Source organism: Panthera leo, chromosome F3 (assembly GCF_018350215.1).
Source record: "Panthera leo isolate Ple1 chromosome F3, P.leo_Ple1_pat1.1, whole genome shotgun sequence".
In the NCBI taxonomy this organism is placed as follows: domain Eukaryota; kingdom Metazoa; phylum Chordata; class Mammalia; order Carnivora; family Felidae; genus Panthera; species Panthera leo.
The window spans coordinates 29,973,408-30,000,196 of NC_056696.1; the positions used below are offsets into that span (position 1 = coordinate 29,973,408).

The following is a 26,789-nucleotide window of genomic DNA, read 5'->3' on the forward strand; positions in this document are numbered from 1 at the left end:
ATCCCGGGTCTAAATCAGGGTTTATCAACCGTGGCACCATTGACATTTGGACTAGATAATTCCTTGTGGTGGGGGCTGTCCTGCACGCTGCAGGATCTTTAGCAAGATGTTTAGGCTTCTGTTCACTAGATACCGGTAGCACCCCCACGGTTGTAACGACTAAAGCTATCTCTGGATATTGCCAAATGTCCCCTGGGGGTAAGAGTGCCCCCAGTTTTAAAACCATAGGTCTAAATAATTACCACCAGACTAAACATAGGGAAGCAAATGAGAAAGTTAAAGGGGCTGGAAGGAGGCGTAGGTGAGGCTGTGTGGGAAATGTGGGACGTGTGATAGCAGAGAAGAGAATCTCAGTCGCTCCTCTTGCCTGACAGGGTGGGCGTCGTACAGCATGTCCACAATTCTAGGGTCAGATGTACGAGCAGACCAGGACCCTGGGGATTAGAGCCTGAAATCATAGCAGGAAGGATGGAAGTATACTATAGTTTGTCGATCATTAGATTGGTGGACCTCTGGATCATAGTATTGCTGTACGTCGAGTTTTCTGTGCTGGAGATTTCAACAAAGATGATGATGCTCCTTAGGGCTCCTTAGAAGGTGGACTGGCCCAGATGTGGGAGGACGGGAAGTTCCCTGTGCAGCCGTGAGGATCTTTGAGAAGCCACAGGACCTGGGCAATGAGGGAAACTGGGATCATAGCCATTATAAACCCCTTTTAAGGGGGCGTTATTCACCTTACATTTCCTGACTTGATCTGAGTATTGGTAAACAGGGAACAAATACCACTGTATTTTATAAACTAAACCAATGGCTTCAGGACACATTCAAAGTGCCCAGCTCAATTCCGGACTCTGTTTCAATTTATGAAACTGATTATTTCAACACAGGTCATTTCAGGAAGGTGATGCAGTGGAAAGGTCTGGGTTTGGCTTTGAGCTCTGCTTCTTCTTCAGGAGCTGTGAGACAAGGAGCAAGTTCCCTCGTCTCCCTGACCCTCAGATTGGTATCTGTAAAACAGGGACAGTATTTCCCGCCCAACAAGGTCGCCATGAGATGATATAAATCAGAGGCTGTCTCAGGAATTGGTAAGGGGTTAAAAAAAGTGTTAGTTGCCTGCCTTCTCTCCCTTGTCCCTCTGAGACTTGTCGTCATTCTTCTCCTAGTTTAAGACAGTGGGAGAGGACAAAGACATCTGGTTTCTGATAAAGGTTTCCTTGAAGCTGCCTTCGACCACATTCCACCCACTTTCAGAACACTGACGGCTAATGAACCATGTGTTAGCCTCAGGTTGGACTTAAGCTTTGGGTGCGTGTCTGTAAACCTGTCCAGTATCTTGGAGCATCCTTCCTCACCTTGTTCATATATCTGTGCAATGGGCAGGCATGATGTGGACCCGTTTCTCTAGCCCAGTAAGTTTCTTCAGAGTGAATACAAACCAGAAGTCATCTAAGGAACCAAGAAGAGAGAATGTATCTATCATCTTAGACCATTTCTTCCCAGAAAGCCTGAGTATTGAGACAGGAAGGGACTTCACTGAGGACAGGAAGTCTAGCTCATTCTCTCCCCAGGCGGTTCTCTAGAGCCCGGGGAGCAGGGACTCACCCGACTGGCATGGCCCTCTGATTAGAAGGGGTCTTGGGACCAGAGCCTGGGCCTCTTTGGATCTGAGAGCTCAGCCCGAGCTCACAGTGTGATCCTGTCTGCATTGAGGTGCTTGAGTTGTGCTGTCCTTGACCAAATGAAAGTTGTTTATCACTTCTGCCCTGGTTTATGGATTTAGTCTTTCCTCCTAACCAGGCCAAGGGCACACATTTACTCAACAGCACTACAGTCATTTGCGGGTATTCATCTACTGTATCCATATCACAACCTTACCACCTTGCCAGCTCGGAGGCACCAGGCAGTTTACTTAACTATATGAGCCTTGCATTAGTGAAGCTTTTCCAAAAAAACAGAACTAATAGGAGATGATTTATCCATCTATCTACCCTATATTGTCATCTATCCATCTGTGAAATAGAGACATATACATACACATATATATTCATATATATATATATGTATATATATGTATCATATATATACATGTATATATGAATAGGAATTGGCTCACAGGTCACAAGGCCTGCAGTTGGCAAGCTGGAGACCCAGAAAGAACTGATGTTTTTTAGTTTGAGTCTGAAGGCAGGAAAAAACAAAAAACAAAAAAACAAACCCTGATATTCCAGCTTAAAGGCAGTCAGGCTGGAGGAAGTCCCCCTTACTCAAGGGAGAGTTAGCATTTTGTTCTGTTCAGTACTTCAACTGATTGGACAAGGCCCACCCCGTGGGGACGGAGGCCTATTCATATGTTAATCTCCTCCAGAAACACCCTCACAGACACACCCAGAGTAATGTTTAACCAAATATTTGGGCAGCCTGTGGCCTGGTCCAGTTGACACATAAAATTAACCATCACAAACCTCCCTCTCCTTCCTCATTTGCAGAATGGGGGTAACAATAGCATTTATAGGGTTAATGTGCACCTTCTCTTGATCATGTGAGTTAATAAAAATAAAAGTTGTGAGCGCCCTTACAGTATTTCAACAAATGCTGCTGTTATTGTTGTTATCGTTGGAGGCACCTACAGAAGTGGATTAAGTTCCAGAGAGAAGGCGATGCGGGTGCTGGGGAGGGCCGAGGGAGGCGGGGCTTCCCGGCTGTGTGACCTGTGTAGTCACACACGGCCCCAAGCTTCCGAAAGGCCCCGTGCTTGGTTTAATGCGCTGTCATTGCTGTCTCAAAAAAACGCTTCATAATTTTGAAAAGACCCTGCATTTTCATTTTGCACTGGACCTTGCAAATGGTGTAGCTGGTCCTGGAGCGAGGGATAGGAAAGCTTTTAAAAATGCCCAACGAGGTGTTAGTGAGCTATCTGGGCTCTGCCGCATCCCAGATTCCTCTCCCTCCCCCGCTGAATTCTGCGGGCATGAAAACTGCCACAAGACATTCATTTTTAATGCCTTGTTATGGGCTTCTTAGCAATATATCTTTGGGTATTAAGGTGTGGAGTCAGAGACTTAAAATGATTGATGTCTTTGCTCCACATAAGGGGTCTCCCACTCTTACCTAGCGCCAGATATCCACTTGGGAAATTTATGGGGGCTCTTGGCAGCCTAAGCGGCCATCAAATATTAATCAAAAATATGTAATAACTAATATATACTTAAAGAATTGAAGAAAATTAATATTCAAGGGAAGCATTCAGGGACCCATAAAAATAACAAATGCTAAAGAGACTCAGTCAAGGTTGGCAGGTTCAGGGCTCACCCTGTTCTTATACTTGCTTGGAGATTCTGGGTTGGCTGGCTGATTCTCAGATGCTGAGATGGCACGAAAGGGGACTTCGTGCTTATTCCATTGGATCCGGGCTCCTGCTAATGAAAGGAGTGAACTCCGACTTCAGGACCCTGCATTCCTACCCCCACCCCCTTTCGTCTGTACCTCTTAGTATCGCACACCCAATCTACAGCTAATTCTTTTTTTTTTAATGTTTATTTATTTTTGAGAGAGATAGAGACAGAGCTTGAGCGGGGGAGGGGCAGAGAGAGAGGGAGACACAGAATCCGAAGCAGGCTCCAGGCTCTGAGCTGTCAGTGCAGAGCCCGATGCGGGGCTCGAACTCACGGACCGTGAGATCATGACCTGAGCTGAAGTCGGACACCCAACTGACTGAGTCACCCAGGCGCCCCTACAGCTAATTCTTTATGGGATTCTCTCTGGCGGCCTCTTGAGGATAGACTGTGTCTCATCTCCGTATACATCTGTAACACCTAGGGCAACGGCTTGCACAAAGCATTAAGTTGGACCATAAGGTATTTCCTCTTTGGGAGGTTAAAAAACAGGCAAGTAACAATTTTGGTGTGTTTCAACTTTGAAAATCCTCAAGGGTTGCCTGGGTGGCTCAGTCAGTTGAGCATCTGACTCGGGCTCAGGTCATGATCTCATGGTTTGTGGGTTCGAGCCCCGCGTCAGGCTCTGTGCTGACAGCTCAGAGCCTGGAGCCTGCTTTGGATTCTGTGTCTCCCTTTCTCTCTGCCCCTCCCCCACTTGCACTCTGTTTCTCAAAAATAAATAAACATTAAAAAAATTCTATAAGAATCCTCAAACTGGACCCGGGCTTTCTAGGAGAACTTTTTATTAGAACTGAACAGTCTCCACAGAGCAGGCTGGGAGCATTCCCTTAATTCTCAGTTTCAATGACTGAAATTTCTCTCTCTCTCTCTCTCTCTCTCTCTCTCTCTCTTTTAATGTTTATTTTTGAGAGAGAGAAAGCATGAGCAGGGGAGGGGTGGAGAGGTGGGGGGTGGGGGGACAAAGGATCCACAGTGAGCTCTTCGCTGACAGCACAGAGCCCAATGCGGGGCTTAAACGCACAAATTGTGAGATCATGGCCTGAGCTGAAGTCAGATGCTTAACTGACTGAGCCACCCAGGCACCCCAAGGACTGAAACTTCTGATTATCCCACAGGCAGGAGGCGAATGTCAAAAGCTGCCTTTCCTGAGCTGAAGTAAAGGGGTGTAGGAGTAGATCGGCCTGGGTATCGGCGAGGTTAGTTCAGTTTGTCCCCCGTTGCTGCTTTTGATTGAGAACTTCTGGAGTTTTTTTCTCCTCTCTTCTGTTTTTGGTCTTCAGCTCCTTCTCCCCCTCAGTCAGCAGTGGAACTCAGACGAGGAGGGCTCCTCGTGTGCGTGGCTTTCCCAATACTGTCCTTGGAAAGACAGGCTGCCCAGCGTCCCCAGGGACAAGGGATAGTCTTTAATCCCAGAGAGGAGTGGAGATGGGCTGATCGCATCCGCTTGGAAGGGAGTGGTTGGTTCGGATGTCGGACCACCATGGCAGTTGCTGGTCTCTTCTGTTATTATGGAAAATCAGGAGCGGAGCCTGTCACTTGTCATCTGTTCTTCGAGTGTAACCAACTTTTCTTCCATGGGCCATTTGGTGTGACTATGAATGATGGCTCCGGCTAAATGACACCATCCTGATGGTGGAGTAAACAGAAGTGATGTTGGAACAGGCGCCTTGGATCCAGCCTGTGTTTTTGGAGAGCTGCAGAAAGGGTCTGGGATGGCAAGGGATGTGCGGTGTGCTCGGGGCCGAGGCCTTGTGTGTGTCTCCTTTAGCGTCCCTGAGCCAGTGAGGCTCAAGCCAGGCGACTGGAGAATGACCCTACCATACCCCCATCCACGTCCTCTGTTCTTGGGTACCATTGTTTAAATAACAACTGCTTGTTTTTTGGAAGATTAAAAAAAAAAAACAACCCTCTGGTGCTACGTTAAATGTACACATTCGTTGAAAATCTCAATTTAGAAATATTAAAAGGGGGAGCAACGCATTGAGAGGTAGTATGGAGTGATGGATAGAAAAGCAAGTTGTGGGGGGGCGGGCACCTGGGTGGCTCAGCTGGTTGAGTGTCCGACTCTTGATTTCAGCTCAGGGCATGATCTCACGGTTCGTGAACTCGAGCCCCACGTTGGGCTCTGTGCTGTCAGCGCAAAGCCTGCTTTGGATCCTCTGGCTCTCCCTCCCTCTGCCGCTTCTAACTTTGTCTCCTCTCCTTCTAACTCCTTCTAACTCTCCTTCTAACTTTGTCACCCACCTCTGATCTCAGGCAGGTTACTCTCCACGCCTCAGGCGTATCATTTGGGGGCTAAAAATAGCATCTACTTCCAAGGGTCGCCATGATGAGTATGTCTGACCCTCTGTAACATGTTTGGCACGGTCTCTGGGACATAGTCGGTGCACAATGAATTTGGACTCTCGTTGTTATCTGTGTATGTGGTTGTGTACCTCTGTTGTACCTGTGTATGAGGGAGGTGGCACAGGCTTCTTCAGAGGGGGGAGCAGATGCCTTTTGGGGGGGGATGGCTGCCTGGTTCTCAGTTTCAGTTTGCCTGTGAAGATATTTTCTGACACGTGGTGAATTGCCATAACCCATGATTTCCGAGAGCATTTACTAGTCGGGCTCTAAGCAACGCTGAAGTCTATATCTCAGTAAGATACGCTGGGGGCAACCAGGTGGCTCAGTGGGTTAGGCGTCCAACTTTTGATTTTGACTCAGGTCATGATTTCGGGGTTTGTGAGTTCGATCCCCCCATCGGGCTCTGCGTTGACAGTGTGGAGCCTGGTTGGGATTCTGTCTCCCTCTCTCTCTCTCTGCCCCTCCCCTGCTTGCTCTCTGCCTCTCTCTCAACATAAGTAAAAATAAACTAAAAAAAAAAAAAATAGCATACAGCATTTCTTATGTTTTCTGCACCCTTCTTAGCATTCTCCTCCAGGGTTTAATAAGAGTTAAAGGAGATGATACGTGCAAAGTGCAACAAAGTACATTTTGTGTTTATATATATTTGCTTTGCGCATATGGGACATGTAGTAACTGCTCAATAAACATCAGTGGCTGCTACTATGACACAGAGCCTACTGTGGAGTCCTACGAGGGGGGAAAGAACCAAATATAGTGGATTTCACAAGCAACTTTTAGCTCATCTGTCTGGATGGCATGCAAGTCCCCCAAGAACCCTCACACCCGTTTGGGAGGAATAGGATGTGTTCTTTCCATTGTACAGATGGAGTAACTGAGAGATTGCAAAGTGACATCACCAACAGGCGGTGACCTAAGGAGTCAGGGCCAGAACCAGGTCTGGAATACAGACTTCCTGGCTCCTGACCCAGGTTCCCTTCTGCCATGCAGCCTTCACCGGGAGGCTGGGGGGACCAGGGAAGTATCTGTTTCAGGGCTCTCTCAGCTGCCCTTGGAGGTTTATCATCTATCAACTGAATGTTGACCAAAAACATGCTAATTCCTGAAGAGACCTTACAGGATGTCCTGTTGAGACTTTTCCTCCTTTTTTTTTTTTTTTTTTTTTTGTCAGTGCTTTGCTGGCAGATTAAAATTCAGTGGACCCCATTTGTAGGAAGTCTGATAAAATATTCTCATCTCAATTGCAAACAATTTCTTCCATCTGCCACTTGGCTGAGAGGATCGGACTCAAACACCCTCACGAGAGAAGAGAGTGATACTAGCAAAGGAGGGGACAGGAAACAGCAAGGCAAGGGTTTGTGTCTGAACACAATTTCTACCTGGTCTGTTGTCTGACCGAGCTGATTAGTCAGCTGGTCTGCAGCTGGTGTCTCTTCACCAAAATGACTGAATCTGCCTAAAATTACTTTTGCTTGTTTTGTAGCCTCTTGTAGATGCAGTTCTATATAGGCAGTGCATGGATGTTAGGAGAAACAACAAATTTGGGGTGGGGTTGTGGGGCATGGATGGGTAGGGGAGGAAAAGACCGGAGGCTATATGGAGTGAGGTGAGCAAAGCTGATCTGGGAAAGGTGATACAGTGTGCAAAAGAGATCGACGGAGGTCAGCACAATCCACCGAAGAAGGCATTTATAGTACCTACTCTTGGCAAAAAAAAAAAAAAAAAAAAAAAAAAAAAAAAAAAAAAGAAAAGAAAAGTTCTGGGGTGAATAGGAAATGAAAAAGGCCTGATTCTAGATTTGAATTGGTGAGGGAAACATTTCTTCCTTCAACAGTCCTTAGTAAATGTCAGGCTCTTTGCTGGATCTTGGAGATATACTGGTGAGCAAGAATGACGGGGAGCTTACCTCTCAGAACTTACGTCTTAGCAGGGGAAAGCAACGAGGAAAATGTGACCATGGCTTGTCATGAATCTTAGGGAGGGCGTAAGGAGGGTATGCTGATGGAGAGCATCTGGGTTGGGCACATGCTGCTATTTCAGATCAAGGAAGACCCTAGAGAGGGGTATTACAGGCTGAAGGATTTCAGCTGCAAAGATAGGGGAAGAGACATCTTGGCACATTCTAGAAACTACCTGAAATACTACATAGGTGGAGGGTAGTGGGGAGAAAGATGGCAAAACTAAAACAGGAATCTACATGAGAAATGACAGTGGTCACACTGGGACGCAGCAGTAGGTTGGAGACAGGTGGAGAAGTTCACGACCTTTGGGATGAAGAGTGGGGGGTAATAAGGTCAATGGCTTTGGCTGAAGGAGGAGATATGGGATTCAAAAAACACCCAGGTTTCTGGTTTAAGAGTTTGGTATGTGGTGGTGCCACTTCCCATGACAGGAAGCACAAAGGGGGAATATCTTTGCAAGAGGCAGAATAAAGACTTCCATTTGGGGGCCATGTAGTTTGAGGAGAAGGTCCAAGGAGACATGCTAAGTATGTGTGGTTAAATATGTTGGTCTGGAGCTCAAGAAGAGGTTTAGGTTGAAGACATCAAACTATTAATTTAGAAAGAAACAGACAAAGTACTATGTGTGTTTAGAGAATGAAGCAGTTCACTCAGGTGAGGGAATATAGACTCTAGGGACAAGTCAAGTTCTAAAAGGCCATAAGCAAAGGAGCAGAGAGTGGCTAGAAAGAGAATTAGAGAAATGCCTTTCTTTACATGATGAAAAGGAAAGGGTAATGATTAGTGATATCAAAAGAACTATACTTAGTCCTTCTCCGGAGAAGTTACCTGGGAGAAGGGACCAGGTGAGGCCTGCTCTCTCACTAAGAAAATGAATAGTCAAGGCATAGACTGAGAAAACACATTGCAATGTAAATGTGACCAGGATCTCCTATTCATAATATATAAAGAACACCTACAAATCAACAATAAGAAGACAAACAAAAGGAATGGGCAGAGGTCTTGCACAGACATGTTGCAAAGATCATGTACGAATAGCAAGAAGGAGATGGAAAGTTGTTAGTCATCAGGGAAATATACGTTAAAATCAGAGTGAGCTAATACTTGCCATGGCTAAAACCAGAAAGACTGTCAATACCAAATACAAACATGTGCAGTAACCAGGACTTCCTTTGATATGTCTGTTGGTAGGAATGTAAAATGATACAACCACTTTGGAGAAGTATTTGGTAGCTTCTTTAAAGAATGGAACGTAGATCTACTTGCATGACTCAGAAATACCACGTTCTAGGTATTTCCTCAGGAAAGATGAAAACTTGTGCACAAAATTATTATACAGGCATGGTAGCAATCTTAGTCATAATGGCCAAAGGCTGGAAACAACCCAAATTTCTGTTGATGACAGAATGGATAGGCAAATAACTTATCCACACGATGGAGTATCATTCAGCAAAGCAAAGGTACAAACCACTGATTAAGGCAACAACATCTCAAAAGCACTGAGTGAAAAGAAGCGAGACATAAAAAAGTACGTGGTTTAGGGTTCCATTTCTATTAAGTTCTAGAACAGACAAAATGAATCTATAGTAACGGAAACCAGAAAGTGATTGCCTGCGAAGGGGCATGAGGAAACTTACCGGGGTGGTGGAAACGGTCTATATCTTATTTAAGTGGTAGTTACACAAAAGTATACAGCTGCAAAACTCATCAAACTGAATGTTCGAAATCTTAAGATCTTGCATTTTATTGCATATAACTCATACCTCAGTTAAAAAAAAATCTGGATAGTCTAGCTGCAGAGCCTGCATTCTGAAAATATTTCCCAATTTTAGTGGCAAGAACAGGAAACAACTGGAGGGAGGAAATCGATTGAAATGAAATGAGTGAATTTAAATAAGCAGGATCCAATGGTCTTGGCTTGTGAGTAGTGCACAGTCTCAGCCCACACCTTCTCAGGTGGATCTGTCTTTATGTGCATATGTTGATATTAGATGAATATTATGTTGCTGAATTAGAGATCTGAAATTGTTTTTGTGGGTAAAGTTCAGTAAGGCCTACATTTATGTGGCACCTACTGAATGCTAGGCACTGGGTATGCTGTGTTTCCTAAAGTTGCCTGTTGGCTCCCCAGGAGACGGGTGGCTTGGCTTCTATTTCTCTGGTTTCTTCCATGGGAGGGCTTTGCTCTTCCCTTGACTGCTCACAGAATGATGTCTGCACAGAGTGGGTGCCGAGTAAATATTTCGTGACTGAGTGGATGAAGCAATGAATAATGAATATGCAAGTGTGTGATGCTCTATATGCATGTGAGAAGTCAGTGTTTAATTTCTCTAAGATAAATGTTACCATATATCTGACGTTAAAAAACAAACAAACAAATACAAAACCCTCACCAGTTTCTTTTTACTCTCTGTGAATCAGACTCGAACAAGTGAAAAAGATACAGAATATAAAATGGTCTCATTTTCTGTCCCTTTCACTTCTGGTATTAAAGGCCAATCTGATGACAACTGGTCTAGTGGTTGGACTTTGGATTATTAAAAACTATTTTGCAAGAAATAAGCTTGGCTTATATGACCCAACAATGAGATAACCTACTTTGGTAAGAATGACAGCAACAGTTGATATTTCTTGGGGAAAACACTAACCAAAACAAGAACCAAAACAACCCCTCCCAATCTCAAGAGGCAATGGGATATAAAGAAGGTTAAATTGAGTTGCTGATGCCAACAGAGAGAGCCTTTGGGAGATGTGTGTCATGAGGATATTTTATCAAAGTTCACTAGCTGCCAATATTTTTTACTTGGCATATAAAGTGGCCAAATAAAGCATTTAATGATTTTAAATCTAGAATGTATTTATAGAAATAAAACAGAATTAACCTGGGTCAAATGCTTCATCCTTTGAATGCTTCCCTCAACACTGTGAATTAGCTTAGTGATAAAAGAAAATAAGTTTAAATAAATCACTATGTTGAAAAATAGAATGTAATGGATAATTTGTAAGCCAACAACCTTAACTTTAAAAAGAAAATCTATTCTAATTATATACATTTCGTTTTAGATGGCAGATGGAAGCTTATTAAATATTTGGAAATTTTTATATGAAATTACAATTTATGCTCTGATTCTAAGATTTAAAAGCCCAGGTAGTGTGTGTTTACTGAATATTTTTATAAATTTGAAATTTATTTGTTGCAAATTAAAAAAAAATTTTTTAACATTTATTTATTATTGAGAGACAGAGAGACACAGAGCATGAGCAGGGGAAGGGCCGAGAGATGAAGAGAAACAGAATCTGAAGCAGGCTCCAGGCTCTGATCTGTCAGCACAGAGCCCGATGCGGGGCTCGAACTCACAAACCGCGAGATCATGACCTGAGCCCAAGTCGGACGCTCAACCGACTGAGCCACTCAGGCACCCCTGTTTGTTGCAAATTTAACGAAGAAAAGGATGCATTTCATTTGTCTCTGTTTTCCCATAGGATTTATGATTTCTTGCAAGAGTTCATAGTCTATTGTAAAGTGGAAAACAAATACTGTTGTCTTGAGAATATAAATAGGATAGAGAGTGGGGGTGTGATAAGAGGCAGAGTACCAAAAGAGGGAGAATTTGTAGATACGTAGACTTTCACATCTTATCCTGTTCAACTGACATTGAACCACAAGTCTGGTTTTGAGTTTCCTTATGACCAAATCAAAAAGAGAAACACAACTTAAATTGACACCATGTATAAGAAAATTTATATTAACTATATTGACCTTAAGCAAAGAGTATCTTAAGGAAGAAAGCCACAACTCTTAGGGCTAAAAGAGAGAGGGCTGTGTGTGTGTGTGTGTGTGTTGATTGTTGATTGTTGATTTCGGGAGATTGAACAACAAAATGGACAATATTCTCAACAATATGCCTTTAGTAAATGTAATAGAGAGTTTTGTTCTGAAATTTCTTCAGTGTGAACTCAAAGCAGGTAATGCTATGTATGAGGAGGACCAAGACGGAGGAGGATGGTTTGGAAACTAACTGCCAAGTCATCTGGAAGGTGCTCCTCAGGTAGGCTGCGCTGTAAAGAATGTGGAGTTTTCTTCCCTGACATGGGTCTAATGTGAAGATGTCGGGCAGTGATCAGTCAGCTTTAAATAGCCATCGCCTTAGAGAAAGCGTATCGGCAGACTTCAGTGAAAATTGAGAAGCCAAGCCAGGTGGGGATGTGGCACACGGGGAGGGGTAGGAAGTGGCCAATGACCTTAGTGAAGATGAAGTTCTGCAGTCCCCAAGAGTCAATCTGCGTAGATGACATGGCATCTTTGGGCGTGGCGGTCCAAAGACTTGACATCACCTTTTACTAATTGGGTGTTATAGGCGAAATCTCTTAATTTCTCTCTGGGCTTTTCCCCCTCATCTCTGTGATGATATCGGGCAGGAGGACATTGTTCCCGCTCCTGATGTTTCTTTCCATATAGAAGGTGTGGCATTTTGGACCCTGTCTATTCCTTTACATCATCTGTTCCAGGGGAGTGACTTATCTGATGGATACATTTAGGAAAAATCAACTGGCTGTGTTTGACTCACGCCTCCCCTCTTCCTTCTTGGGAGCTATCTGCCTGCCTGGAGGCAGGAGTTGTCTTCCCCTCTCCGCACCGCACACACCATCTTGCCCAGTTCAACATGCCCTGTGCCTGGGAGGGCAATTCTGCCTAATTCTGTGGCGCTCACACCAAGCAGTGCCCTTCCAGTTGGCCTTTACTGGTCATAAAGAATTGATTTTGGCTTCCATTTGCCACTCTTGTTTTATTTATCAGTTTGTTCAGATTTTAGGTAGAGAGGGGTACTACTTGTTGGCCCCCTCCAGAGACCCCAGCAGGGTGGACTAGTTCTTAATCATACCCATCTCATATTGAGTGTGAGGTGTGAACAGGATAATGGCACAGTGGTGGTATGGGGTTCAGTGGTTGGCGTGGAGAGACACTGCTGGTTAGTGCTCTGTTGGCTGTTTTCCCTTTAGTCTGGAGGTATATTGAATAGTGCCAATGACAGTACCCATCGCAAGACACCACAAGAGAATCAGTGGCGTCTTGGGCATTTTCCCATCAAATCCTTACGTCCTGGTTCGAGGGGCTTGCCAACACTTGACAAGTGCTCTTCTTGAATAGCTTTCTGGGGCTACCTACAGTGTCTTGTCCTCAGGGTGACCCATCTGTCTTGGCTGCAGATGTGCGTCCTGTCTCAAGATTCTTTTCAACACCAACATCAGGCCAAAGCCTTATCAGGTGAAAAAGCCTTGTTGGCTTTAGGCTGAAAAATATGAGGTCTCTAGAAGCAGGTGCCAAATTAATAAATACTAGGAATGGCTAAAGGTTCAAGGTCCTGTTGGACGCATGTATTGGGTACGGAGGACGCGGTAGACGGCTCCCCTGGGCAGCTCTTATTGTTGAAGAACAGGGCTGACACAAACACCATTTCTGGGAACGTGGTTTCCCAGCATGGCTTCATGCACCTTCTCCATCTGCTCCAGAAGCATTATTCTGGGCATCTTGACAGGAGGCCTCCCAATGAAAAGGGAGAACAAAAAAGTGCATTTTTTATCATCTCCAAATACCTACAGCTCAGGGATATGAATGAAAAACACTTATCTTGTGACCTTTCAGGCCCTATTGCAGGGGAAGGACAGGAAAAGCAGACCAAAAAAAAAACAAAAAAAAAAAAAACAAAAAAAACCAAAACCAAAGCCCAACTATTAAAACAAATACAAAAGGCACCATCTTGTTTCTTTTCTGTCCTTGTTTGCTCTTTATTGAAAAGGGAGGAAAGAAGAAATCTGCTATTTACACCAACCTGTTGACAGACGGTTTGTTTTTATTTGATTTGCACTTCATTTGCATGAATAAAAAGTACAGGGAGTGTTGTGACTTAACAGTAACATAGAAACTATTAGAGGGGACTTGACCAGTAGCTTCATCATCATAGGGCAATGATGTCTTGCTTTCAATCACCTAATGACATTTAAAACAAAGCTATAGAGATTGATAGAATATATAGATTCCTTCACTTCAGGGCATGCTACATCTACTACAGCGTCTGGGTAAAATTCACCAGTTCCTAAAATGTAAAGGAAAGTGACTGCAAGATAATTAGTGTCTACTTGGTCAAGGACAAAGGGGGAGGGCACAATACCATCCATCAGCCAGAGCAACTCTGCCTTCTTTCTCCCAAAGGAAGCTCACCCTATCCTGCCACTACCCCGTGGACAGGACACAGGAACTTTGTGGAACTCACCTGATAATACAAGTGATTCTTCCCTAGTTCTGCCTGGGTTCTGGTAGGGGTTCTGCCCGGAAGCCCCTACTGGCCTCAAGGCCAGCCCCAAATGTAACGAGAGTGTTGAAGTTTAGCAGGTATTCATGGTAGGGTCGCTTTGGCAGGATTTGGTCTGGGTCTATCCTCGGGCTTATGGGTTTTCATTCTAGGGGTATTTATATTTTAACAAGGATTGAAACTTTAGCTTTTTCTGAGAGTAAGCATTCAGGAATCTTCAGGACTGTGGGTGGAGAAAGGTTTGAGGCAGGGAAGACAGGAGTACTTAGAACCTGCTGAAGGCTCACTACACAGGACAGTTTCCGTAGTTTCCTAGCTTTCCAGAGGCCAGACATTCATGTTGATGATGAACAAGTCACTGGATTTGAAGTTTGATAAGTAATATTTGCTAGGGTATGAATTTGGTTGCATGTAACTGAAACTTAAAATAACAGTGGCTTAGACAAGATGCAAATCTTTCCCATAGAACAGTCTGGAAGAAGGTGCTCCAGGGCTCATATGACAGCTTTGCTCTTTGAGATTTTCCAGAGGCCTCATGCTGATTTCCTGCTTTGCCTCCCCAGGGTATGGCACATCTCTCCTTGATCCAAGGTGGCTCACTACCACGTTCACAATGGAAAAAAAAAAAAGAAGAAGAAGGGGAGAAGGACAGGGAAAGGGGGTGCACGCCTCCCTTTAAAAACATGACTCAGCATTGCACTCGAGACTTTCACTCACGTCCCCTCAACCGGGCCCTTCTCATATGGCCACATCTAACTGCACAAGGGAGGTTGGAAAATACCATCTTTAACCGTGTGACCACATGCCAGGGTTTTGCCTCTGTTCCAAGAGATGAGTTGAAGCTCTTGGAAAGCAGAAGTTGCTCCCCAGGGAATGAAAAGAGGGGTGTTTGTGTGGGGTTGAAAGATGAACCAGGCGATAAGAAGTCTGGATGATCGTTCTCCCGTGACTTCACTTTCAACAGTTTGGTTTTATGTGTTTTTATGACTGCTTCCAGTATACTCACCCCCACGTGCCCTTGTACTTCTCAGACTTGTTTTTAACATTGGGTTAAAACAATATAGTTACAGTCCATTCAGTTGGTTCAGTTGAGTGACCACCAAGTGAGCAAACACTGTGGATTATATGACATGTGAGGTGTGGGAATATAATGCTGAAGAAGTTGTATGTCTGCCCTTAATTAAGCATCTTACAGTCTATAGTAGGCTTTCTCAACCACGAAACTATCGATGTTTGGGACTGGTTAATTCTCTTTAGAGGGGGTGGTGTCTCATTAGATATCAGTAGCCTTCCCCCTTCTGGCTGTGGCAACAAAAAATGTCCCACCACATGGCCAAATGTCTTCTGGGGGTAGAAATCACCACTAGTTGAAACCCCTTGGTTTAAAGAGTGCATTGGATCACTGGATCTCAGCGTGTGCATCCTAGGCCAGGAGAATCAGTGAAATGTCAGAATCACCTGAAACTTGTTAGCAACACACATTTTCAGACCCTCCTCCAGAAGGACTGAGTCAGAAACTCTCGGAATGCAGCTTAGGAATCTGTGCTTTATTTAACAAACTCTCCAGGTGACTCTGATAATTCTGATTCTAAGGCTTGAGAATGGGTAAACCAGATCATTCATCAGCCTGGATTTCAATTCAATGTAGTAAGAGGGATAATGACGGTATATGCTGAATGCCATGGGAACCCAGAGAAGGGCAGCTAATCCAACCATAGAGGTCAGAGGAAACTTATCAGAGTAGGCAGAAGTGTTATTTGCATCTGGAAGCTTTCTGTAGATTGTAAGCAGTTGAAGGAGTGGAGGAGGAAGGATAAAGAACATTCAAGAAATCTACTTGGTGGCCTGCAGAAGTATGGTGCATTCGATAAGTAAGAATAGTTCAGTACTGCTGGGTTGTGAAGTCCTAAGTCAGGAAGCCCTGGGCTTTGGGACTGGAGGGGCAGGCAGGAATTTGTTCATGGGGGGGGGTTATAGCATGGTATGTTGGACAATTGTTTTTAAGATGCTCAGCATCTGAACCCCTTTCTAGCATCTAGTATCCATGAGGATACTGTATTGATGCAGGAGCCTTGGTGGGAGGCCAAACTCTTCCTGCATTAGAAAAGCTGAACTTCCAGAAGCTAGCTTCCTGCTGCCCCGTGGCAGGTAGGGTGTGGGCATGTACCTTAGACCCGCCAGTCAGATGCCCCCTTCCAGGCTGTGATTCTGGAATGCAGATTAAAAGACAGTGGTGGTGGAGGTGTTGAGAGCAGTGTCCACCGTGACTTGTGGCAGGGACGTTCTCCCCAGGTGGGTTTTCAGGCTTGACTTTGCCCATCGTTCTGGCTGTCTGGGCTCCCTGGATTCTTGCACATTTTCTTGCCCGGTTCTTCAAGCCTTCCGGAGAGTCTGTGAAATACTTGTCAATAAATTCCTTCCCTGTTTAGCTCTTCGCAGATCATCATCAGCCAGAGGTGATGTCTCTCAGAGGGTGTTCGCATGTGGGAAATGATGAGCCTTTGCAGAAAGGATATTGACCACCCGCCATGTACAAAGTAAAAGCACATCATAACCCCAAACATTTATTAAGCACTTTACCTAGATTATCTCCCAATTCCCCAACCAGCCCTTGAGTAGATACCATTATTGCTGTCCTTATTTTATACATAGCAAGCTGAGTTTTGAACCCAGGGGTTCTGTCTCTAGGGCCTGTTTCCCTCAAAATCATGACCAAAGCCCAATCCGAATCCAAATCTGAAATTCCCTTCAAGGCCTGTAGCGGCCATCAAACCCCACCCACAGAATGACATCCTTCATCAACCTTGCCTTGAGTACCTGATGATCCTTCCATCACTGTGTCTGCTGTCTGCCCCACATCATCAGGCACTTGTTTTCACATCATCCTAGATTCACTTCGTAGCTGTCTTCTTCTTCTATCTATACCATAAGCCTGACTTTGCCGCTCCCTAGGAGGTGGTCACCAGCCAGATACTTTAAGAATGTAAATATGACCTTGCAGCATTGCTGTGGGGAGGGGTGGTCTCCAAAATGCTGCATTTAACAACTGGCTCATAAGGGTACTGGCCAATCAGAATAGTCAGTGGCTGCAAATATCTGGAGAACACGTACCCTGCAGACAATTGAACATTAGCTCTGGTTGTAGAACAAAAAATGGATGAACTTCTTTGTCAGTTGTACAGCATGACAAACATCCCAAGCATTACTGTTTTGCCTGGCGTGTCTCTTTTAGTTGCCACAAAGCCTAGGGTGTTCTTATGTATTTGGTGGGTACTTGATAAGCTCTGAATTAATGGATGAATGACTGGGAAATCACCCTGGTCAATCTCCCCCACCTCCCACGGGCGAGTATCAAAAACCAGTAATTCCCTATTTTGGTTGAATGATGACACCCCAGATCATCTCTTTGATTGCTTGGTAGTGAGGAGGTCACGGGCTTTTCAAACAGTTCTCCCACCGTACTTAACTTTGATTCACTGACCGGAACACAAAGTGATAGGGACCATACTGCCCCTTCAGAGAGATGGAGACCGGGGCCTTGAAATCAAACGAAAGCGACAGATGAGGCAATTCTCCGGCGAAGGAAGCAGCTCCTCGGATCACTCAATGGATCGGCCTCGATTGCCCCGGAGCCCACCCACCTGCCTGGCACTCAGAGCCTGTTGCCGAAAGTTCTTTTCGTCCTTCTGTTCCGTCTTCCATTGCTATCACGCCGACAGCTGCAGGAACACATGGAGGTTGCTTGGCAGCTGCTAGACACAGATGCTGGGCTCTGTAATGTACTTTTCCCTCCTCTGCTGCTGCTTCTGAGTGTTTCTCTGGCTGCCTGGATGTCTTCGTTCCTGCCTGTGGGAGGGGTGTGCTTCGAGGGGCCAGTGCGGTGTGAAGCCTTGGGGGATTGGTGCTGCTGAACAGGCAGGATGGCTGGGTCCTCAAGATCGTCTTTGCCTTTTTTTACATGCAAGTGTCAGTGTGTAACTGTTCTGCACGCCTGAGAATGGTTTCCAGCTGGCCTAGAGGAAAAGAACGTTGGGGTGTCTTTTTCTCCCCACCCTTGGAGCACCTGCTTCATCCAGGTCTTCATTATTTCCTGGATGCTTTTCTGCAGCAATCTCCTGGTTTAACTGGCCTCTTTGCCCCTTTTCTTTCTTCCTGGCGTTTCCTTCCATGGTTCTACCAGGGTGATTTTCCTACGACCAAATCTGACCACATCTCTCTGCCTCTCTCCTTTAATCCTCATAGCTGGCAAGATAAAATATGAACTTAGTGCGACTAAAAGGCCCTTCGTGACTCATCTTTTGCTGCCGCCGCATCTATTTTGACCAGAACAGATCAGCTGTTTTTTTTAACGTTGCGTTCGCTAGGCCTAGGAATTCCTTCCTTCCTCTTCTTATCTGTTCCCCGGGTTCACTCTGTGTGAGCCGGAGAGATTTCTCGAGTACTCTCTTCTGGGTATAGCCTCTCCCTTGCCCTGATCCTCGGTGGGCCAGACTGGAGAAGTCGTCAACCGAGCCACCTCCATTTGGAGACAGTCACTCAGGCAAAGCTGCTGATTAAGTAGCCTATTCGGTGCCAGATACCGGGACCCAGGCATGCACGGGAGAGACAGCACAGTCCTCAAGGAGTTCATCGACTGTTGGACGGATGAATGAGAAAGCACACGATTACAATATAGAATGAAATGAGCCTGATAATAGAGGTGAGTTACAGGATGTTACCGGAATTAGTTGCCCTCCCTTTGTGCTCCTGTACCATTCCCGAACCTCCTCCTATTAGCCCTGTAATACGGTTGACCCTTGAACAACATGGGGGTTAAGAGTGCCATCCTACCACATAGTCCCAAATCTGCATAGAACCTTTGGCTCCCCCCCCAAACGTAACAACTAATAGCCTGCTATTGACGGGAAGCCTTACTGATAACATAAACAGTTGATTAACACATATTTTGCGTATGTTTTACATACTGCATTCTTGCAACAAAGCAGGCTAGGAAAAAGAAGATCTTGTCACTAAGAAGATCAGAAGGAAGAAGAAGTACATTTATAGCACCGTCCTGTATTTATTGAAAAAAACCCACGTGGCAAGTGTACCTGTGAAGTGCATACCAATCTTGCCCCAGAGTCAAGTGTACTTTAATAGTGTGTTTTCCACCCATCTCCCCAACAGTCTCTGAGTTTCTTGAAGGCAGAGACTGTTTCTTATTTAAATTGCACCTGTCACGGTCACTCAGTGCCCAGCACAAAACTCAAGAAATGTCTGTTGGGCAGTGACACCTGCATGATTGTGTCCTCACGGTGACGGCCGTGTCCTACATGTGTATCGGGGTGAGTGGCAGCCCCAGGGAAGTGTCCTGGAATCCTTTTGGGCTGAAGGACACAGGAAAGAACATGCCTGGGGGGGGGGGGCATTAAGAGGGCGATTGCAGGTTCTGGAAATTTTCTCCCTTGTTTTGGAAAATGAAAGCCTTATCTTTCTACCAGGTCCTTGGACCTGGCGACGGAGATCTACAGTCACTCTGCTTAGTCCTCATCTTTCCCCTCTCTCTGAGAGCCCCTCTCCTCTGCTCTAATTTTCTTCTGCTTTTGGTCAGAGAAACCCTTTATTAAAGAAAAGTGCATCTCCTCGAAGAGTAATATTTATATACATTTAAAATAAATTAATTTGGGGAAATTGACAAGGAGGAAAAACAAAACCCGGAGTAATTCCACCACCCAGAGCTGTCCGATACATTGCTGTTGACGTGTTGGTGCACATTTTTCCAGACTTTTCTCTACGTGTATGTACAGAGAAGTGTTTGAGTAAAGACTCCGGATTCAGGCTGCCTGATTCTGAAGACAGGCATTGTTTTAGATAATGTTTAACAGCTTCCATTCTGGTTTAACCACCAAATATGTTAACTAGTTTTGTCGTTACAAAGACTATCATATTATACGGTGTATGGAATCTGCTTTTCTCATTTACAACATCTTGCTATGCATTATATGACATTTTTCTATGTCATGAAACCTTACATTCTTCCTTTATTTTTATTTATTTAAAAAAAATTTTTTTTAACGTTTATTATTTTTGAGACAGAGAGAGACAGAGCACGAATGGGGGAGGGTCACAGAGAGAGGGAGACAACAGAATCTGAAACAGGCTCCAGGCTCTGAGCTGTCAGCACAGAGCCCGACACAGGGCTCGAACCCATGGACTGTGAGATCATGACCTGAGCCGAAGTCGGACGCTTAACCGACTGAGCCACCCAGGCGCCCCTTTACATTCTTCCTTTAATAGGGATAGAGGAACACACTTTAATAGTGTGTTTTCACTCATATGAGATGAGGATATTTCATTGAACGGATACCATGCTTCATTTACCAATCTCCTTGTGCTAGGTATTTAGGTAATTTCTAATTTTTCACTCTATGTTTCATATATCATAGATTTCATATATCACCAGTACGATGTCTCTACGCCCTTACCTGGGTATTCCATCAAGATGCAGAGCTGGAAGTGGCCTTACGGATCAGGGGTGTGCTCCTGTGTAGGGCTTTTGGTAGAGGTGGCCTCCTGTGAGGGTCACGTACCAAACTGCAGCCCGTAATGTTGTGGGAGAGAATCCCTTCCTGCACACTCCCATCCAAACCAATACTGAGCTTTTAAAGTCTTTCTAAAAGTTGCATGTTAGGGCAAAAATTACATCATGTCGTTTTTATTTGCATTTCCTCAGCTTCCAGTGAGGCTGACTTAATCTATACACTTTATTGGCTCTTCGTGTTTCTTATTTTCTGAATTGACTTTTTGTGTCCTCCAGACCTTCCGTTCCGCCTTTGATGATTCTGGATGGGGCTTCGGTCAGATGGCTTTTCTCTGTGGAAGACCTAAACCCATGTTAGCTTTGTGAAGTAATGGTCTCGAGGGGCCTGTGCCCAACCTTCTCTGCTATGTATTTGCATTTGCTACTAAAACTGTCTAACGTGTTATAAATGTGACTCTTCCGCCTGTTGCCAGTGACGTGGTTTTAATGCTAATGAACACTTTGGGCACCACATCTCAGTGAGAGCAACGGCCACTTTTGCAGACTTAAAAAATGCCACATGATACCTCGTGGTGTGTATGGATATATGAGCTGCTGCATTCCTGGATTTTCCTCCATCGTAGGCACTGGCATAGCTGAGAACACGTGCATGTCTGTCTGTGTACATGTCTGGGTCTTGAGCTGAGGTCAGGAAACAACGTGTGTGTTTTTGGGTTTCTGCGAAGTTACACAAGTGCCTTTGTATGCTCGTGACCTGAATCTGTCTCCTAGGGGACATTAGGTTCAAAATTTACTTTCAGGAAGACTGCCTTGGTTATCCACCCATCCTCGGGTTACTTCTCTAACTCTAAACTTCCTGAGCACATGCGTTTCACATCTAAACTTGCTAACGCAATTGCTGAAAATGAGCCCTCAATGTAATTCATAGGTAGTTGTTCTCCCACGAGAACCCTCTGCCTTTGCCTGTGACCGTTTTGAGGTCAGACTCCAGGCTTTACCACATCCCCTCAAAACAGACCCAACCTGCAGAGCCTCAGTGAGTAATAATGTAAAACTGGCTGGGACTTATGGGGAGATGAAGGAGAACGCTACATGATACAACACCCAGCAATAAATAAAGGCCGCCATTTTCACCTTCTCTTGGTGAAAGCGTTCCTCTTCAGTCATGGGCCTCTGGGTCTCCCTCTTCCTCTCTCTGAAACTTTCCCTGAAGCGGCCGCTGTGTATCTCCTCCTTTCCTTTTCAGAGAAATTTCGCTTTCTTCCGAATTTCTTCAGAATTGGTCCTAATGCCCGGGAAGGCCAGGATCTTTTCAACAAAAGTGAAACTCTTTCAATGGGAGAGTGCATTGCTGAAAAGAGTAAGGTTTTCTTCGAGCCATTCCACCAAGCTATATATCACAAGGATTTGTTTCATCCCTCCTTCGGCCAGTTGGAAGACCAGGACCACATCTGTCCTGCCTCAGCCTCCATTTCTCTCAGTGCGTCCTCCAGGGCTGTGGGCAACATAGGTTCTCAATTAATGCTTGCCAACCATTGGGGAATCTCCTGTATGTTTTCATTAGTTAGCACAACACATGCAAGTTAGAAGGGATATGAATACACAGGCAGATAAATGATGAAGGCTTGGTCTGTGTACATCATAATGCAGGAAGTGAGGTGCTGTGATTAGCTGGCCCCTGCCCTGCTGTGGTACCCTCTGCTGTCTGGGGGTTGGACGTCAGACCTGCAAGCCTCAGCCATTTACTTCCTTCTACTTCTCTTTTTACTGTAATTGACTTCTCTTCTTCTCTAATTCCTTTTGTGTCTTCCTTCATACAAAGTTGGGTCAATCCAGGAGGGGATTTATGAGATCCATTTCCTAGAATATGACCATCATGGCACCCTACCTCCTACCTCCGCCCTCAGTAATGTGGTTCCTCCCAGCCTCTCTCCTACATAGGACCTGAATTATCTGGGGCCTGTTTCTGAGGTCCGACTCCTCCCCATTTCTCCATTGACCTCCTTCGACCACATGTAGGTCAGGAAGAGGAAGGTTTCAGGAGACACAAGTAGAGATATGTTGATTGCATAAAGGGTAGAAGGGTCAGGACAAGGATGTAGGAAGGAAAAGAGGATTCCACAGAGAAGAAAGGTAGGCCTGTTCTACCTGGAAATAAAGACAACTGGATGATTGAGTCAAATCTGTTGGATTTTGCTTTGTATGGCTCCTTCCTGTGCCATGGCATTTCCTCCTGGCTTCATTGTGTTATTTTTTGGGAGACACACAAAATGATAAATGCCAAACAAGGATCAAATGGTGGGAAGTGACTGGGAGTCAGAAAAGAATTTCAGGGTATCTTTTTACCCAACACCAAAGGGAGTCTGGAGACCAGTCTAGAAGATGGGGCCCATCACCCAGATAAAGAATCAGTCAAAAATCCCTACAGATAAAGAATGTCTCCTGGCTAACTCTCACTTGGAAGACACTGTGCTTTTCTTTCTTTTTTTCTTTTTTCTTTTTCTTTTTTTCTTTTCTTTTTTTTTTTTTTTTTTTTTTTTTTTTGCATCTTCATCAGTAGTTACATGGTGGAGAATTAGAGGGACCATGAATGAATGGTAAATAAAGATGAAGGTTTTCTTTTACAGGGTTTTTTAATGACCACGGGTGTTTTTGTTTGCTTCTCCAAGGGCCTCTGCTGTAGGAGTCGCAAGCCAGGTGCATCTGCCCTTTGCCTGAATCAAACCCATCCCGTACCTCTTCTGCCTAAACCCGTGCTTTCTGAAAAACTTATGTGATTGTGGCAAGAACACTTGACATAAGACCCACTCTCTTAACAGGTTTTAAAGTATACAATACAGTATTGTTCGCTACAGATACGATGTTGTACATCAGAACTCTAGAATTTATTTATCTTCTTACCTGACACTATGCAGGTTTGTTAGTAACTCTCTATTTCCCCCTCCCCTAGTGACCACCGTCTGAGTCTTTGATTCTGTCAATTTGACTATTTTAGATACCTCATATAAGAGAAATCATCATATAAGACAAATCATCATTTGTCCTTCTGCGACTAGTTTATTTCACTTAGCAAATATCTTCAAGGTTCTCAAACCCATGCATTTGAGCCCCTGCCTGTTCTTTTGTGACAGGGTGTATACAGAACTCAGAGTCCTTGCCCGCCTCTTTTTTGTTCCTATTCTACACTCTTCCTGATAATTCACTGGCCTCCTGGACCCTGGAGTCCTGTTCCCTAAACCCACGGTGCTCCCCTAAGCTTTTCCCTGAGGCTCCCAAGGCCCTGCCTGTCTGGCCTTGTGAACCGCACCTACTCCTTGGAGTCCGACTGCCTCTTCCCTGCCCAGCTCTCCTGCCTCTCCAGGCACCCAACCCTCACCCCTCCTGCCCAGACCTGCCCCGCTGAGGCCCCTGCCTGGCAGGACATGGTGCCTCTGAGGACTAAAAATAGGGGATGTATAAAAGAACGGTAGGACCCAAATAAAGTCTGAAGCAGGAAATATAATGATCCTCCAAAAATATGATTCTGGTGCTTCCACAGGAGCCCTGTATCTGCTTCAAAGCATGTGAACTATCTTTATTTTGCATTCAAACTATCTTTTGGGGCCAGGTTTCCTTCATAACACGGCTTATTGCAAAACGGATCTGAAGCCCTAGGGAGTTTATCTGTAGTTAGGTGTTTTTTTTTTTTTTTTCTTTCCAGTAACTGTGGGTCGGAGGTATTCCAGCCATTATTAACTAAAGGACTACTCTGTTTTATGACATCTAATCAGGTAGATGTCCCACTGGGAGAACAGATTGTGTCCTTTTTTTCCCCTCTGAACCGAAGAGATAAAGAGATAAAACTCATACGTTGTTTTTTTTTTTTTTTTTTTTTTTTTAAATCAACAGCCTAGTCCCCTGTGAGAGCTTCACGTGAGCCTGTTATGCATGTGAGTCTGGGCCTAATGGGGAGACCTGAGGGCTTGTGAGTAGGACATTTTGTCCTCTCAGTGGCGGTGCATGGTCTGGTCCCTTCTTGAAACACCTCTTAAGACCACTCTTGTCTTGAAGTAGGATTATCTTTTATTTGCCTTGAAACTTCCCCCTTCAAGCCAGGAGGTGTCCCCTGGGTTTAGAGCTTTGGGATTTGTCAACAAACCTGTGTTTACTCTGCCTGTACTTTTCTCCATGGAACACGTTCCCCCATATTCCACCAAGGGCTTGCTTTTGCCTTCAGAGTTGGACAAAGTCCCCTCCATCCCTGTGATCCTTTCAGAGTCTATCTGAATGCCTTCTGTCCATTGGCATTTCCATATGCACATCCACAATTGTCCTGTCTTCCTTAACTGTAGGCCCCCAAAGGGCAGAGAGCCCTTTCCTCGTAATATCTCAGCCCAGTGTCGGCCATGGAGCTAACTACGCCTTTTAAGCACTTCAAAAATTGATTTTGGTGAAAAATTTACAACTAGGACTCTAAGGCAAGTCTGTCAGTTTCAGTGGCTCTGGCTCATTGGACCTCAGGGCTCTAGAAACCTCTAAGAAGAGACTCCAGTGCTGCCCAAGCTTTGGTGTGAGAGTAGGACAGAGATTTCAGAGTGAGATTTAAGAGACTCAGAAAGGTACTCTGCTCACAGCTCTTTGATTTAAGGCGTATCTCTTGTCGGAGGGAAGGCCCACCTGGTATCGTGGGTCATCACACCGGCTCGGTGGCTGGGCCACCTGGCTTGAATCTTGGCTGTGCCATTTCCTAGATGTGTGACTTGACCTCTTCGTGCCTCAGTTTTCCTCTGTAAAATGGGGATAATAATAGCAACTACCTAACAGGGTTGTGAAGATGAGCTGAACTGATACTTTTTTTTTTAAGTTTATTTATTTTGAGAGAGAGAGAGAGAGAGAGAGCACTTGCAAGCGAGGGAGGGGCAGAAAGCGGGAGAGAGAATCCCAAGCAGGCTCCGCACTGTCAGCGCAGAGCCCGATGTAGGGCTCAATCTCATGAACTCTGAGTTCATGACTTGAGCTGAAACAATAGTCAGATGCTTAACCGACTGAGCCACCCAGGCGCCCCTGAATTAATATTTTTAAAGTATGAGAAGATGCCTAGAGAGAGTCAGTACCCAATAAACAGACAAACGTAGTTCCTGGGAAAAACACGGATAGATGTCACACTGAAAAATACCAATGTGAATGAATGGCTCCCTCCCACCTCATGCAGGAGAATGGAGCTCCTGGGAGCTCAGACCAGTCAAAAACAGCCCCAGGGAGGGCTTTCCGGCCTGAGAGCAGAAGTGACCTCCTCAGAAGTAAATGATAAAAATAACAATGAATACTATCGTGTACTGAGCACCTCCTCTAGGCTGGACCCTGTGGTCAGGGTCCTACGTTACCTCGTTCAGTCTTCCAGCAACCTTGTGAGAAAGGGGTTGTTTCATTGTCCAGATCACACAGCGGAGACTTGGAGAGACTGGTTAACTTGCCCAACAGCACATGGTCAGCAGGGGTAGCACCAGGAGTCCAAAGCCTGTGCTCTTAGCCAGTAGACCCTCTGTCTCCACCTGCCTATCCGTCAGCCCAGCTTCTGATCTTAATTTCGTTTCTCAAGTGGGGATCATCCTCACTGGGGATGCTGAAGTTCATATTATCCATTAATAATTTGTCTTAGGGGAAGAACGCTGGATTAGAAGTCAGGAGACCCAACTTCTGGTCTAGCTCTGTCACCTACTATATCAGCCAGGACAAGCTAGTTACCTGTGCTGGGCCACAGCATGGGAACTGATCGTGCCTGCCCTGCCTATCCCAGGAACTAAGATGAGGCACCAAGGAGATGATTCACATTCAAATTCATTAAACAACGACTGCTTACTACGGGCTCCGTCCTAAGCAAACTGCATTTACCTATATTTTTCATTATTGTAAATCAGCTTAGGAAACACTTAAAAGGCAAGATAGCATTGTTCCTGTGAATTAGGACTTCGTGAACCACTTTTTTTTTAAGGTGCCCGATTGTCCCCCAAACAGGCGAAACATCAAGGCTCCAGAGCCGGGGGGACCAAGCTGTCTATTTCAGAGAGCCAGCCACACTCTCCAGACCTTCCCTGCTTTCATGAAACAATAAGCGTGTTTAGAACTGCTTCAGAACCAGGATGCCAGCGAAGGTGGGAAGCCTAGCTGAAGACCCGCCCTGAGGACCTCCGTGAGGGTGAGGGCCTCCTGTGGCCGTAGGTGCCTCCTTCCCTGCGACCGTCCGACCGTCCGTCAGCTCGCCGTGGTGGGATGCTGG

General features: G+C 45.1%; 1 long non-coding RNA gene across 1 annotated transcript; it reads left to right on the plus strand.

Moving 5' to 3' along the window:
* The first annotated feature begins 4,467 nt into the window (after nt 1–4,467).
* Nucleotides 4,468–15,431, plus strand: LOC122211814. Its single transcript, XR_006198855.1, has 3 exons — nt 4,468–4,591; nt 11,653–11,751; nt 14,577–15,431. It is a non-coding gene; the product is annotated as an uncharacterized LOC122211814 (long non-coding RNA).
* The last annotated feature ends 11,358 nt before the right edge of the window (nt 15,432–26,789 follow it).